The following is a 15,934-nucleotide window of genomic DNA, read 5'->3' on the forward strand; positions in this document are numbered from 1 at the left end:
TGTGCCGATTCCTACTCCTTGTTTGGACGTGCTACTTGTTGCCCAGACGTGGTTTCAGTCCCGCCGTTCCGCCTCCCGTTCACGTGTCTAACAAGGTGAGCCTTAAACATAGAACATAGAAGAATACAGCGCAGTACAGGCCCTTCGGCCCTCGATGTTGCGCCGATCCAAGCCCACCTAACCTACACTAGCCCACTATCCTCCATATGCCTATCCAATGCCTGCTTAAATGCCCATAATGAGGGAGAGTCCACCACTGCTACTGGCAGGGCATTCCATGAACTCACGACTCGCTGAGTAAAGAACCTACCCCTAACATCTGTCCTATACCTACCCCCCCTTAATTTAAAGCTATGCCCCCTTGGAAAAAGATTCTCACTGTCGACCCTATCTAAACCCCTAATCATCTTGTACACCTCTATCAAGTCACCCCTAAACCTTCTTTTCTCCAATGAAAACAACCCCAAGTGCCTCAGCCTTTCCTCATATGATCTTTCTACCATACCAGGCAACATCCTGGTAAACCTCCTCTGCACCCGTTCCAGTGCCTCCACATCCTTCCTATAGTATGGCGACCAAAACTGCACACAATACTCCAGATGCGGACGCACCAGAGTCTTATACAACTGCAACATGACCTCAGTACTCCGGAACTCAATTCCTCTACCAATAAAAGCCAGTACGCCATATGCCTTCTTCACCGCACTATTTACCTGGGTGGCAACTTTCAAAGATCTGTGTACATGGACACCAAGATCCCTCTGCTCATCCACACTACCAAGTATCCGTCCATTAGCCCAGTACCCCATCTTTTTATTACTCTTACCAAAGTGAATCACCTCACACTTAGCTACATTGAACACCATTTGCCACCTTTCTGCCCAGTTCTGCAGCTTATCTATATCCCGCTGTAACCTGCCACATCCTTCCTCACTGTCTACAGCTCCTCCGACTTTCGTATCATCCGCAAACTTGCTCACCCAACCTTCTAACCCCTCCTCCAGGTCATTTATAAAAATGACAAACAGCAATGGTCCCAAAACAGATCCTTGCGGAACACCGCTAGTGACGGCACTCCAAGATGAACCTTTGCCATCAACTACTACCCTCTGTCTTCTTCCAGCCAGCCAACTCCTAATCCAAACCTCCAACTCACCCTCAATGCCATACCTCCGTGTTTTTTGCAGTAGTCCACCATGAGGAACCTTATCAAACGCCTTACTAAAATCCATATACACCACATCTACCGCTTTCCCCTCGTTCACCTCCTTAGTCACCTTCTCAAAGAATTCAATAAGGTTTGTGAGGCACGACCTGCCCTTCACAAAACCATGCTGACTATCCTTGATCACATTATTCCTATCCAGATGTTCATAAATCCTATCCCGAAGAATTCTCTCTAAGATTTTGCCCACAACAGAAGTGAGACTCACCAGCCAATAGTTACTAGGGTTATCCCTACTCCCCTTCTTGAACAAGGGAACCACATTTGCTAGCCTCCAATCTTCTGGCACTACTCCTGTAGACAACGAGGACATAAAAATCAAGGCCAATGGCTCTGCAATCTCCTCCCTTGCTTCCCGGAGAATCCTAGGATAAATGCCATCAGGCCCAGGGGACTTATCTATTTTCACCCTTTCCAGAATTTCCAACACCTCTTCTCTACATACCTCAAAGCCATCCATTCTACTTAATTGTGACTCAGTACTCACATTGACAACAATGTCCTGTTCCTGATTGAATACTGACGAAAAGTATTCATTCAATGTCTCCCCAATCTCTTCAGCCTCCACACGCAACTTCCCACTACTATCCTTGACTGGACCTATTCCTACCCTAGTCATTCTTTTATTCCTGACATACCTATAGAAAGCCTTAGGGTTTTCCCTAATCCTACCAACTAAGGCCCTTTCATGTCCCCTCCTTGCTGCTCTTAGCTCTCTCTTCAGGTCCTTCCTGGCTACCGTATAACTCTCAATCGCCCCAATTGAACCTTCACGCCTCATCTTTACATAGGCCGCCCTCTTCCATTTAACAAGGGATTCCAATTCCTTATTAAACCACGGCTCCCTCACACGACCCTTTCCTCCCTGCCTGACGGGTACATACTTATCAAGGACACTCAATAGTTGCTCCTTGAACAAGCTCCACATATCAGTTACGCCCTTGTCTTGAAGCTTACTTTTCCAAGCCACACATCCTAAGTCATGCCTCACCGCATCATAATTTCCCTGCCCCCAGCTATAACTCTTGCCCTGTAGTGCACACTTATCCCTCTCCATCGCGAGAGTAAAAGTCACCGAATTGTGGTCACTGTCCCCAAAGTGCTCACCTACCTCTAATTCTAACACCTGGCCTGGTTCGTTACCCAGAACCAAATCCAGTATGGCCTCACCTCTTGTTGGCCTATCTACATATTGTGTCAGGAAACCCTCCTGCACACATTGGACAAACACTGACCCATCTAACGAACTTGAGCTATAGCTTTCCCAATCAATATCAGGAAAGTTAAAGTCCCCCATAACAACCACCCTATTACTTTCACTCTTCTCTTGAATCATCCTCGCAATCCTTTCTTCTACGTTTCTAGGACTATTAGGAGGCCTGTAAAAAATTACTAACAGGGTGAGCTCACCTTTCCTATTCCTAACCTCAGCCCAAACTACCTCAGACGGCGAGTCTTCATCCATCGTCCTTTCCACAGCTGTAATACTATCTTTGACAAGCAATGCCACACCTCCCCCTCTTTTACCCCCACCTCTGACCCTACTAAAACATTTAAACCCTGGAACCTGCAACAGCCAATCCTGTCCCTGTTCTACCCATGTCTCCGTAATAGCCACAACATCGAAGTCCCAGGTACCAACCCACGCTGCAAGTTCCTAATGTACCAACCCACGTTCCTAATGTGCCTGCTTCCAGCGCTTCGACTGGCAACGCGTTCCAGGCACCCACCATCCTCTGTGTGAAAACCTTTCCCCGCACTTTTCCCTTCTCACTTTCCCCCTCTCACCGTGAACCTGTACCCACTGACTCGCCACCCCACCCTTTCGATGCCTCTCAGTATGCTGTCGACCACTATCAGGTCGCCCCTCAGCTTCCGTCTTTGCAGTGACGACAATCCAAGTTTATTCAATCTCTCCTCACAGCAGAAGCGCTCCAGGGCAGGCAACGTGCTGGTAAACCTTCTCTGCACCCTCTCCAAAGCATCCACGTCCTTCTGGTAGTGTGCCGAACAGCATTGCGCGCGATATCCCAATTGTAGCCTAACTGGAGTTTTGTACAGCTCTTTGTACAGATCATTTATTTACACGTCACAAACAACAAAGGTCCTAGCACTGAGCCCTGCGGGACGCCACTAGTTACTGATCTCCTTTCCGAAAAATGCGCCCCGAGTCGGTTTTGTATCCAGCTAGCCGACTCACCTCAGATCCCACGAGACTCTACCTTTTGTAGCAGCCTGCCGTAAGATGTGAAGCGATCCAGAAGAGATTACTGACGCAAAGGTGACTACACTTAAATGAAAGTGCTGGGAATGGCAACCGTGATGGAACTCGCAGCCAAGGAAGGTCAACACCTCACAAAATGGTGGCTGAGAGTTCACAAAATGGTGGCCCAGGGACAAGCACCAACGCAGACACAAAACTGCCACTGCTGTGGAAACACATGTCAGGCAGCAGCAAATTGCTGCTGGAAAGAAGCTGTGTGCAGAAACTGCAGCATTAAAAAAGAATATATTAAGCGAGAAGAAGTTTGAGAGGCAACTTAATTGAGATATATAAGATAATCAAAGGGTTAGACAGGGTGGACAGTGATAGCCTTTTTCCTTGGACGGTGATGGCTGGCCTGAGGGGACTTAGCTTTATATTGAGGGGTGATAGGTATAGGACAGATGTCAGAGGTAGTTTCTTCACTCAGAATAGTAGGCGCATGGAACGCACTGCCTGCAACAGTAGTTGAGTCGCCAACTTTAAGGGCATTTAAACGGTCATTGGATAGTCATATGGGCGAAAATAGAATAGTGTCGTTTAGAAGGGCTTCAGATTGGTTCGACAGGTTGGCGCAACATCAAGGGCTGAAGGGCCTCAACTGCGCTGTAATCTTCTATGTTCTATGTCGTAAAAGCACAGCAGGTCAGGCAGCATCCAAGGAGCAGGGGAATCGATGCTCCGAGCATGAGCTCTTCATCAGGAACTAGTAACTACACAAGTCACGTTCAAAAGTGAAATCTACAACTGAGGCACCAGCAGCCAGCCACCCGAAAAGTATCAAAATGGTGAAACATGAGCTGAAGAAGCCAACAAGCAAGACATCTGGTTTCAGCTATCCAGCTGGGACATGATCCGTTACTTAATATTCGAACATCAATCAAGGTGATATCCGTGGACAGACAGCAAGGTAACATTCCTCACGCAACACTTTTGCCTGAAACATTGATCCTCCTGCTCCTCTGATGCTGACTGACCTGCTGTGCCTTTCCAGCACCACACTCTCAAAGCTAACGTTTGAGTCGAGGTGACTCTTCATCAGAATATTTTTTGATTCCAGCATCTGCAGCAATTTGCTCCTATGTTTTGGTTTAAACATACAACCATTAACAAATCAAAATTAATTTGACTTACATTAATAAAGCTCCAAACTGCAGACTCTCTGTGACTTAGTTGGCAAAACAGTCACCTGGTCAAGTATCACTCCAGAGCACTGTGCAGATATTCCAGCTGACAACTTTGTTGTGTGAAAATTAACTTTATGCATTTTGAGCATCATAACAGGATATTTCAAAGCGATTTAATTGATGAAAAGGCTTTGCACAATGCAGTGGTGAATAGGAAAGTAACAAATGAATCTTTGTTGACAAACTCAGCAGATACTGAACTACTAAAAATGAAAAACAACACCTTCAGTTCCATTCTCTCACAAGGGTAACTGACCAAATTAGCTATGAAAGGTCAAAATTCTAAACACAGATACAGCATCATCAGGAAATCCTGAATGAGATTTGGGAATATAATGAACAAACTTGGTTGGAACTCCTTCAAGTGCATTACTAACCAGTCTCCACTGGGGGAGTCTGCCCTCACCTGCACCATTCGCACCCTCCCTCCACCAAACCAGCAGAGTGTGTTGGCCAGTTCAAGTGAAACCAGACAGATCACCAATTATCTTTTCCACTGTCTGTCAATTGCAATGCACATCCTTCCAGGAGCAGATCTGGATCCTGAAGTTGATTGGAGTGCTAACAGTAAGCTATTCGAATGAATGGTTCCATGTTAATTAGATTACTTACAGTTTGGAAACAGGCCCTTCGGCCCAACAAGTCCACACCGAACCGCCGAAGCGCACCCACCCAGACCCATTCCCCTACATTTACCCCTGCACCTAACACTACAGGCAATTTAGCATGGCCAATTCACCTGACCTGCACATTTTGGACTGTGGGAGGAAACCAGAGCACCCAGACACGGGGAGAATGTGCAAACTCCACACAGTTAGTCACCTGAGGCGGGAATTGAACCTGTGTCTCCCGCACTGTGAGGAAGCAGTGCTAACCACTGTGCTACCGTTCCGCCCAGTAGCATCACCAGAAATGCTAGGTCAATATAATCAACAAATTCAAATTACAGAAACTCCAATGCAAAGCTGTGTAGCTCCTAAACTCTGTCAAAAAGGTCTTGATTTGATTCATCAAGTATCACGCTTACCTGAGTGTGTGTCATTATCTTTGTTGGTAAACCCTTGTAGCTGTTAATCCTTTGTTAATTTCAATACGATATCCAAGTTTCCTGCACAGGTTTGAGGTTGCTTCTGGCATTATGGTTTGCTCACTTGTGAGAGCACTGAGGTGGACCAATTCTTTATGTGATCGCATCCTGACTCCACCCCCGATCTCGAGCTCACTAGACAGTCCATTGTTATCAACAGAAATAACAAAACACTGTTAGAACTTCTGCCTGATGCCCAGGCATTTTGAAAGAAGTTTCAAACAAATTATCACTTCTCATTCACTTCAAATGCAACAGGAATAATTTTTCTTAAATTTCTTAACCACTCAACCAAAGCTAAAAAATTACAGTAAAATGTACTTTTGTTCCCTTCTCAATTTCTCATTTCATTGAAATTTATTTCCTAATCAATTCTGAGTTGGACATACAGCTGCCTTTCCTTGAGTTTCACTGTATAGAAAGAACGAACTTGATTGGGAACGCATTCAAATGCAGTGTGATTTGGATAGGCTGAATGAGTGGGCAAATACATGCCAGATGAAGTATATATAGAACATAGAACATAGAAGAATACAGCGCAGTACAGGCCCTTTGGCCCTCGATGTTGCGCCGATCCAAGCCCACCTAACCTACACTAGCCCACTATCCTCCATATGCCTATCCAATGCCCGCTTAAATGCCCATAATGAGGGAGAGTCCACCACTGCTACTGGCAGGGCATTCCATGAACTCACGACTCGCCCCCTAATGTGGGCGGCACGGTGGCACAGTGGTTAGCACTGCTGCCTCGCAGCGCCAGAGACCCGGGTTCAATTCCCGACTCAGGCAACTGACTGTGTGGAGTTTGCACGTTCTCCCCGTGTCTGCGTGGGTTTCCTCCGGGTGCTCCGGTTTCCTCCCACAGTCCAAAGATGTGCAGGTTAGGTGAATTGGCCATACTAAATTGCCCGTAGTGTTAGGCAAGGGGTAAATGTAGGGGTATGGGTGGGTTTCGCTTCGGCGGGTCGGTGTGGACTTGTTGGGCCGAAGGGCCTGTTTCCACACTGTAATCTAATGTAATCTAATCTAATCTAAAATCTAATCTAATCTAACATCTGTCCTATACCTACCCCCCCCTAAGTTTAAAGCTATGCCCCCTTGTAATAGCTGACTCCATACGTGAAAAAGATTCTCACTGTCGACCCTATCTAAACCCCTAATCATCTTGTACACCTCTATCAAGTCACCCCTAAACCTTCTTTTCTCCAATGAAAACAACCCCAAGTGCCTCAGCCTTTCCTCATACGATCTTTCTACCATACCAGGCAACATCCTGGTAAACCTCCTCTGCACCCGTTCCAGTGCCTCCACATCCTTCCTGTAGTATGGCGACCAAAACTGCACACAATACTCCAGATGCGGCCGCACCAGAGTCTTATACAACTGCAACATGACCTCAGTACTCCGGAACTCAATTCCTCTACCAGTAAAAGCCAGTACGCCATATGCCTTCTTCACTGCACTATTTACCTGGGTGGCAACTTTCAAAGATCTGTGTACATGGACACATGGATAATGTCGATAAATGTGAGGTTCTCCACTTCCGTAGCAAAAGCAGGAAGGTACATTATTATCTGAATGGCTATAAATTGAGAGAAGGGAATGTACAATGAGATGTCTGTGTCTTTGTGCACCAGTTGCTGAAGATAAGCATGCAGGCAGTAAAGAAGGAGAAAGATAAGTTGGCATTCATAGCGAAAGGGTTCAAGTATAGAGCAGGGATGTCTTGCTGCCGTGGTAAAGTCACACCTGGAAGCACTAGATCATACAGTAAAGATGCATTTATCTGCACACAAAAAGCAGGACAAAGACAACTTGGCCAGCTACCGCCCCATCAGTTTACTCTCGATCTTCAGCAAAGTAATGAAAATTGCCATCAGCATTGATATCAAGCAGCACGTGCAAGCAGCATTAACCTACTCACTGATGCTTGGTTTGGGTTGTGCCAGGGCCAATTAGCTCCTGACCTCATTACAGCCTTGGTTCAAACATGGTCAAAAGAGCTGAAACCCAGAGGGGAGGGGCAAGTGACGGCCTTGATAGCAGGGTCGCATTTGATTAGGAATGGCATGAAGGAGCCTGAGCAAAATTGGAATCAATAAGTATCGGGGGCATACTCTCCCTGGTTGGAGACACAACTGGCACACGGGAAGATGTCACATGTGCAGTGATTGAGGACTCTGGGTCCATAATCAATGCTGTTTAGAAGGAAGAGGGGGAAGATCTCATTGAAATCTATAGAATATTAAGAGGCCTGGACTGAGTGAGCGTAAGGAAAATGTTGTTATTCATAGGCCCTGAGGACACAGCCTCCAAGTGAAGGGATGACCTTTTAGAACTGACTTAGTGAGAAAATAGGTCAAATAACTGCTTTATTAGCTAAAGCCAAAACAATAAGGGAGATTTACATAGACACTTCTCCTAATTAAATCATAACCAGGTGAAAAAATTGGTAAAGGACATCAGGTGCTCTACGTGTGACATCTGGCAACTCTGTCAGAAAGTAACTCTGATCTCCAGCATCTGCAGTCTTCACTTTCTCCTATCTGACAACTCTGGGAGAGTTCAACTGTCCTAGATGGTTACATTTGGAGGAAGTGTGTCTCAGCTACAGTTTTTAACAGATTGTTTAAATTAACTGGCACTCAGATGAAGCAGGTAGGAGGCCGAGAGGGTCATAGACATCTGTTTCAGGGAGGTAGCCATAACCAAGGCTGAGGCAGATAGATACAGGATGGTCACAAGGGAAAAGCAATGCAGGAGGCCCCTGTGGCTGTCCCCATCTCAAACAGGTGAGCTACTTTAGATACTGTTCAGGGGGACTGCGTATCGGGGATGACAACAGCAGTAGATAGAACAGTACCAGCAGGGGAGGTTGAAGTGCAGGTAAATAGTGGTAGTCAATGACTCAATAGTTAGAGACACAGATAGACATTTCTATGGCCACAAACAAGACACCAAGACATGTGTTGCCTCCCTGTTGCCAGAGTCAAGGATGTCTCTAAGCATGCTCAGGACATACTGAAGAAGGTTGGTAAACAGCTAGATGTCATGGTACACACTTGTACCAATGACATAGAAAGGAAGAATGATGAGGTCCTGCATGGAGAGTTCAGGGAGCTTGGCCATATGTAGATTGGGTTCTCTTCCAAGTTAGTGGGATCTGTACAAAAAAGACAGGTTGCATTTTAACTGGAGGGGCACCAACATCCTGGTGGGGATGGTGACTAGTGCAACTTGAATGGATTTATACATTAAGGCAGAGGGTTAGGATCCAATGCAACAGGTCATAAGGTATGCAGTCAGTAAAGACTAATAGGACAAACAGGCAGGGTCAGTCTAATGATTATGGTGAGAGAAGGATTCATAAAAGATCAAAATGTGAGTTGCAAGTTGGAGTAAATGACAGAGGTGAGGTTCAGTATTATGAATGAATAAATAAGGATGGAGAGTATGGAAAGCGTGGTGCACAAGAAAATATTGAAAGAAAAAGACAAACAAGTAGGATTGATTTAAAAACCTTGGACCTAAACACACACGGTATTCGGAATAAAGTCAAGGAGCTGATGACACAGATACAGATACACCTGGTGGGGATTACTGAATCATGGTTACAGGAAGTTCAGAACTGGGAGTTAAATGTCCAAGGGTACTCAGTATTCTGAAAGGTGAGACAAGAGCGAGCAGGAGGTGGAGTTGTTTCATTGCTTAAGCATGGCATCAAGGCTGTGGTAACAAATGATATTGGCACTGGGGTCTAGGGTGGAAATAAAAGATAAGGGAAGAGACCCCTTGCGAGGAGTAATTTTCAGGCTCCAAAACAATACTGCCAAAGTTTAGCATAGTATAAACCAGGAAAGGAATTAAGAGTTAGGGTGAGAGGGTGGGTAAGTGGAGCTGAGGCCTGTAAAGATCAGTCGTGGTCTTATTGAATGGCGTAGCAGGCTCGAAGGGCCAGATGGCCTACTCCTGCTCCTGGTTCTTATGTTCCTATGTTCTTCAATAATGAGGGATTGAGAAGGACTCAAAAGTAATTATAGGTGATTTGAACATGAACATTGATTAGATTATTCAATTTGGCAAGGGAAGGCTCAAAGCAAGGCCCATTGAATGTATAAGGGATTGTTTCCCATAGCAACTTGTCAATGAGCCAACCAGAGAACTGGCTACTTTAGATTTGGTATTATCTAACAAAGAAGGACTAATAAATGGTCTTTGGAATAATTATACAGAGGTAAGTTTCCCATCATCAAGTCACCGTTTATTTATATGTGCACAGTGCATGGGCTCTGACCAGACAGCTCAAGGTCAGTCCCTCGACTGAGAAGACCTTCTGTATCCCCTGTTTATGTGTTTTGTTTTGCTTTTTTTAACTCACAGGAGCTGAGTCCAAACACGATCTCTGTCAAAAAGGTCTTGATTTGATTCATAAAGTATCACGCTTACCTGAGTGTGTGTCATTATCTTTGTTGGTAAACCCTTGTAGCTGTTAATCCTTTGTTAATTTCAATACGATATCCAAGTTTCCTGCACAGGTTTGAGGTTGCTTCTGGCATTATGGTTTTGCTCACAGCACTGAGGTGGACCAATTCTTTATGTGATCGCATCCTGACTCCACCCCCGATCTCTAGCTCACTAGACAGTCCATTGTTACCAACAGAAATAACAAAACACTGTTAGAACTTCTGCCTGAGGCCCAGGCATTTTGAAAGAAGTTTCAAACAAATTATCACTTCTCATTCACTTCAAATGCAACAGGAGTAACTTTTCTTCAACTTCTTAACCACTCAAAAAGGTGAAAACACTACAAACCATAGTGCAAGGGCTAAGCCCTGCCACAAAAACCATCATCGTCCTTGCTCAAAAAACAAAAAGAGTAACACACAGGCTGCAACCATCCAGTAAAATACATGGGCAAAAAAAACAAGTTCCCCAATGTGAACTAAAATATAACAGTATTCACTGTCTGTGTGACCAGCCAGCTTAGGAATCAGTTATCAAAGACAACAGTAACACACTGGCTGTGACCAGCCAACCCACAGTCAGTTCCCTGAACTCAGGAGTTTCTAAATCACCTGATGATACTTCTTTTTTAACCAGAAGTCCCCAGAATACTGGCAAATAGCAATAATGCTAATGTCCCATTTATTTATTTATTTATTATTTTATTAAAACATTACAAACAGTTCACAAAAAGGAAAACTTAACATTTACAGCTGTATACAACAGCAATTTTACAAGGGAGAAGAGCAGCAAAGCCAGGCCCCAAACCCTACTGTTCAACCAGTTTACAGGGAGATGAGGACAAACCTCAAATCCCAGTTCCACATATGAAAAGACAGTGACAATGACATTTTACATGAGACAATACTGTTACATACAAAAGTGCAGACAATACAGACCCAGCAAGCCCCTGTCCCTCCCACCTTCCGGCCACTCTAAGGCAGCCCGCGCCTACACATCTTCCGTCCATCCCATGCCCCTTCCAGTTCTCAGTCCGCCCTGACACACCTTTTGACCACCTCTAGGACAGCCCGCCCGGGGTGACAGCGGTCAGGACGGCCTACCCACTTTCCAGCTTCACTAACCACCCGCAGCACCTTTCGACCACCTCTAGGACAGCCCGACCCCTTCCCTGGGACGACAGCATGCAGGGTAGCCCCCAAGCCTTCCGGATCTCAGCCTGCCCCTTCGTACCATTGGGCTCTCACCCACCTCTCACCCACCCATCCGGCCAGTGGGCTATCCTGGCACACCTTCCGGCCACCTCTGGGACAGCCCGTCCCCTTCCCTGGGACGACAGTATGCAGGGTAGCCCACAAGCCTTTCGGATCTCAGCCTGACCCGACGCGCCTTCTGGCTCTCGGCCAGATATAAATGGGACATTAGCATTATTGGTATTTGCCAGTATTCTTCAGGAATTCTGAAGTAGGGCTTATGCCTGAAATGTCGATTCTCCTGCTCCTTCGATGCTGCCTGACCTGCTGCACTTTTCCAGCAACACATTTTTCAGCTCTGATCTCCAGCATCTGCAGTCCTCACTTTCTCCTACTAAACTAACTGGTATCATGTACAGTGAGGAAGGTCATCAGAAAGTGCAGCACGACCTTGATCAGCTGGGGAAGTAAGCCGAGATAAATGGCAAATGGAGTTTAATATAGATAAGTGTGAGGTTTGCATTTTAAAAAGTCAAATCAAGATAGAAATTTCATGGTGAATGGTAGGGCCTTAAGGAGGGTAGTGGAACAGAGGGACCTTGGAGTTCAGGTGCACAGTTCTCTGAAAGTGGAGTCACCGGTGGACAAAGCAGCGAAGAAGACTTTTGTTAGACTGGCCTTCATCAGTCAGGGCACTGAGAGTAGAAGTTGGGAAGTTATGTTGCAGTTATACAGGAAGTTGGTGAGGCTGCACTTGGAGTACTGCGTTCAGTTTTGATCACCTTATTATAGGAAGGATGTCATTAAACTGGAAAGAAACCAGAAGCAATTTACAAGGGTGTTTCCTGGACCCAATGGTCTGAATTATAGGCAGAGGTTGGACAAGCTAGGACTTTTTCTTTAGAGCGGAGGAGATTGAGGGGGTCCTTATACAGGTGCATAAGATCACAGGAGTCATGGTTAGGGTGAATGTACTCAGTCATTTTCCCAGGGTTGGGGAATCATGGACCAGAGGGCATCAGTTAAGGTTAGAGGGGAAAATATAAAAGGGAACCTGAGAGGCAACCTTTTTATACTGAGGGTAGTAAGCATGCGGAATGAGCTGCCAGTGGAACTTGTTGAGGTGGGTACATTAACAACATTTAAAAGGCATTTGAACAAATACATGGATAGGAAAGGTTTAGAAGGATATGGGCCAAGTACAGGAAAATGCTGTTAGTGTGGACGGACATTCTGGTTGGCATGGGCCAGTTTGGGTCAAACGGCCTTTCTTCCTGCTGGAGGACTCTGTGACTCTACGACATGGAAAGGATGGGCAGACTCGGAGCAACAAGAAGCGGAATGACTACATTAACTCCATATGAGTTAATGACAAGAAGGGCTATGAGATTGCCAGGGAACATTGTAACAGGGTAGGACCAGTGAGACAGAGAGTGAAACCATTTAGAAGACAATTCTGCAAACAGTTGAATGGGCCAAGACAGCAGGTCAAAGACCAGCAGAAAATCCGCGACCTCGAACAAGATGCTATGACCAACCAAGTAAAGGTACTGAGAGCTGATGTGAAGGTAACGGTTAAAGTAGCACCTGACAAGCCTGGAATTACGTCTAAAAGGCTCAAACAGTTTGTGATTATTATGACCAAGGACACGGGCCTGTTTGGATATGAAAGTTAGAAGGCAGGTGAAGACCTCATCACAGCTGAAGCTCAACACAATTGATTCTGAGCTACAGAACTAATGCCAACAGAACAGTGACAACTGGGGCAGCTCTTTATTCAATTTGTGGAAGGCTGGCCACCACTTTAACCCTTGAGGGACGATTGTTCCTGGCTGTGGAAGCAGTGATTGGTAGCTCAATGTGAGAGGAACTCTGGTGTTACCTCAACCAAAGCAGAATGGAATGCTGAACATGACCATAGGAGAACAGATTTTGAAGAGGCGTTTGAATTTATTTGTGAATAGGAAAGGTGTGTTTACATGGGATGGGTAATGGCTTTTGCCAGACCCTAAATTCCCCTCCAAAAAAATGTGAGAGAGGACATTTGAAACCTTTTCAATCACTTGTACTTGTCCGTCAATGGGGGAACAGTGATGATGGATGGATAGGGGAAACCCACCCCGACGAAATAAATGTCACTACAACGTCACCTCCTTCCACAATAAAGACCACAGACGATCCCCTACCTGACAGTTATCATTCCAACTGCACCGCCAAACAACTTGCCACGTCCATGTCTGAGTATGAGTCTTAGACTGACGAACGGTCTGGTCTTAATCAATGATAATAAAATACTATAATGTACAGCGTGAGTTAGTGCCTGTAGTCGTATACATTTCCTGTATCAGCCTGCCCAAGTGGTTCATCCCACACCAGATACCGATACATGACCTTTATTACTCAAATGATGACTGTAGCAGCTCAGTTCGATAGTGGGGTGCAGCACTCAGTGGTCACACCCTGAGCTTTTCAAGGAAAATTAGATCTTAAGGCTAATTCCACAAATCTAGCAGCCCTGGATCAGAACATCTGATACTGAGCCCCCAACTTAAGAAAATCATAACTGAAGAGCAAAGAATTCAAAGCATGGAACTAAATGCCAATCAGAGCCAAACAAAACTGATCCAAAATCTGCCCACTGTATTGGAGAGTCATTCAGTAACCATTAGTAAATGAATTAAGTTCAGGAAAAACATCTCAGATGATGCTAGTAGGAATGATGTCTGTAAGCACCAATATCTCCTCCATATCTTTCCTATAATAGGGCGACCGGAACTGAACACAATATTCCAAGTGTGGTCTCACCAGGGTTTTGTAGAGCTGCAGCAAAACCTCGCGGCTCTTAAACCCGATCCCCCGTTAATGAAAGCCAAAACACCATATGCTTTCTTAACAACCCAATCCACTCGGGTGGCAACTTTGAGGGATATATGCACCTGAACACCAAGATCCCTCTGTTCCTCCACATTGCCAAGAATCCTGTCTTTAATCCTATATTCAGCACTGAAGTTCGACCTTCCAAAATGCATCATTTTGGGGGGGATTCAAGATGACGGCGACTCAGTAGGTCTGAGTCTGCTGAGCTCTGCCCAGGACCCAGGCAAAGTGGGGTACCTACCCTCCCCTCACTTTTTAAACTACTAAAAATAGCTTTTTCCCTGTAGCTACAGTCATTCTGCATCAAACTTTAGCAGTTTGGTACATTTTAAAATGACCAAAGATAAAGGACCACGAAATTCGCAACAGGCAGGGACCTGGCAACGCTGTGCTTCAGTCATGGAGGGTCTGTGTGTAACTTCGGATCGCCGGAAAAAGCAAAGAATTTTTGGATGCTCTCAAATAGACTGATGGACTTGAACAACATGGACAGTGATTTTATTTTACCCCCTTTTTTCCCTCCCCCCTTACCCCTTTCTCTTTTCTATCCTTCCTTGGGGGTGGAGTTCTTTCTTTTAACTCTTAAGTATAACTCACTTGGTTTATCCGGCTATTGGGGGATGTTTCTGAGTTTTCTTTTCTTTAATATTTGCTGGGATTGTAATTTTATACATTTTATTTTATAGTCCTGTTTTGTAAAGAGTGCCTCGGTAATAATATTGAGGGGACGGGTTGGGGTTGCCCACTTCTAATTTTTGTATTATAAGACATTAGCATTTGTTTATCTTACATTACGATATCTGAGCCGAGGGCATGGCTCTAGCTGGGAGGTGTTATGGTGGGATTATTGGACGGTAGGAGTGCCCCCTGTGGACAAGGGGGAAAGTCTCCTCTTGATTATATCTTACTTTTTTTTAGGAGTAGTTCTTAGTTGTTTTTAGTTGTTTTAAAGGTTGTATTTTTAAGTTTATGTGAATTGTTTATGGTCTCGACTCAATGCTTTTTGATTGGGGTTCTACCTCCTGGGGGTTCTCGGACTTTCTTGAACGATCATGGCTAGTCATTCCTTTAAACGGTGCACCTGGAATGTCAAAGGGGAGCCGCTGGCCAATTAAAAGGAAAAAGATATTATCAAGTCTTAAAAAAGAGAACGTTGATGTAGCCCTTTTACAGGAGACACATCTACTTGATCAGGAGTATTCGAAGCTGCAGCAGGAGGATTTGGTCAGGTGTTCTTTTCATCTTTTAGCTCAAAAAAGTAGCAGAGTGGCCATTCTTATCCGGAAACATTTTCCCTTCCAAATGCTAAGCCAAATAAAAGATGAGTCTGAATGGTATATATTACTTAAAGCCCTAACATATGGATTTTGAATGTATATCGCCCCCGGCACATCTTTTTAAATTTGTAACAGATGCGGTCTCCAAGTTGATGGCTCTCAGGGAGCCTCACATAATTACAGGGGGAGACTGTAATTGTATTATCGACCCCGAGGTGGACAGAATATGTAGGAGCTCTGCGGGTATATCTCTGAGATCGAGGCAGTTGGCTGATCTGAATATGGAGTTGGGACTGGTAGATGTGTGGAGGTGTTTTCACCCTGAGGGTAGGGATTTTACTTTCAATTCTAACCCACACAA

At 45.1% G+C, this 15,934-nt stretch overlaps 1 protein-coding gene across 1 annotated transcript in view; it reads right to left on the bottom strand.

Moving 5' to 3' along the window:
* The window catches only part of LOC148150048 (microtubule-actin cross-linking factor 1, isoforms 6/7-like), a 374,112-nt gene extending 368,272 nt beyond the window's left edge, over nt 1–5,840 (bottom strand). Inside the window, exon 1 of the mRNA XM_087987781.1 lies at nt 5,703–5,840. The gene's annotated coding sequence lies outside the window, so the exon portion shown is untranslated. The remainder of the gene's footprint in view (nt 1–5,702) is intronic.
* Nucleotides 5,841–15,934: the final 10,094 nt, after the last annotated feature.

This window comes from Chiloscyllium plagiosum, unplaced genomic scaffold (genome assembly GCF_037043375.1).
Source record: "Chiloscyllium plagiosum isolate Xiang-an unplaced genomic scaffold, Cpla_swu_hap1 HiC_scaffold_5, whole genome shotgun sequence".
Classification (NCBI taxonomy): domain Eukaryota; kingdom Metazoa; phylum Chordata; class Chondrichthyes; order Orectolobiformes; family Hemiscylliidae; genus Chiloscyllium; species Chiloscyllium plagiosum.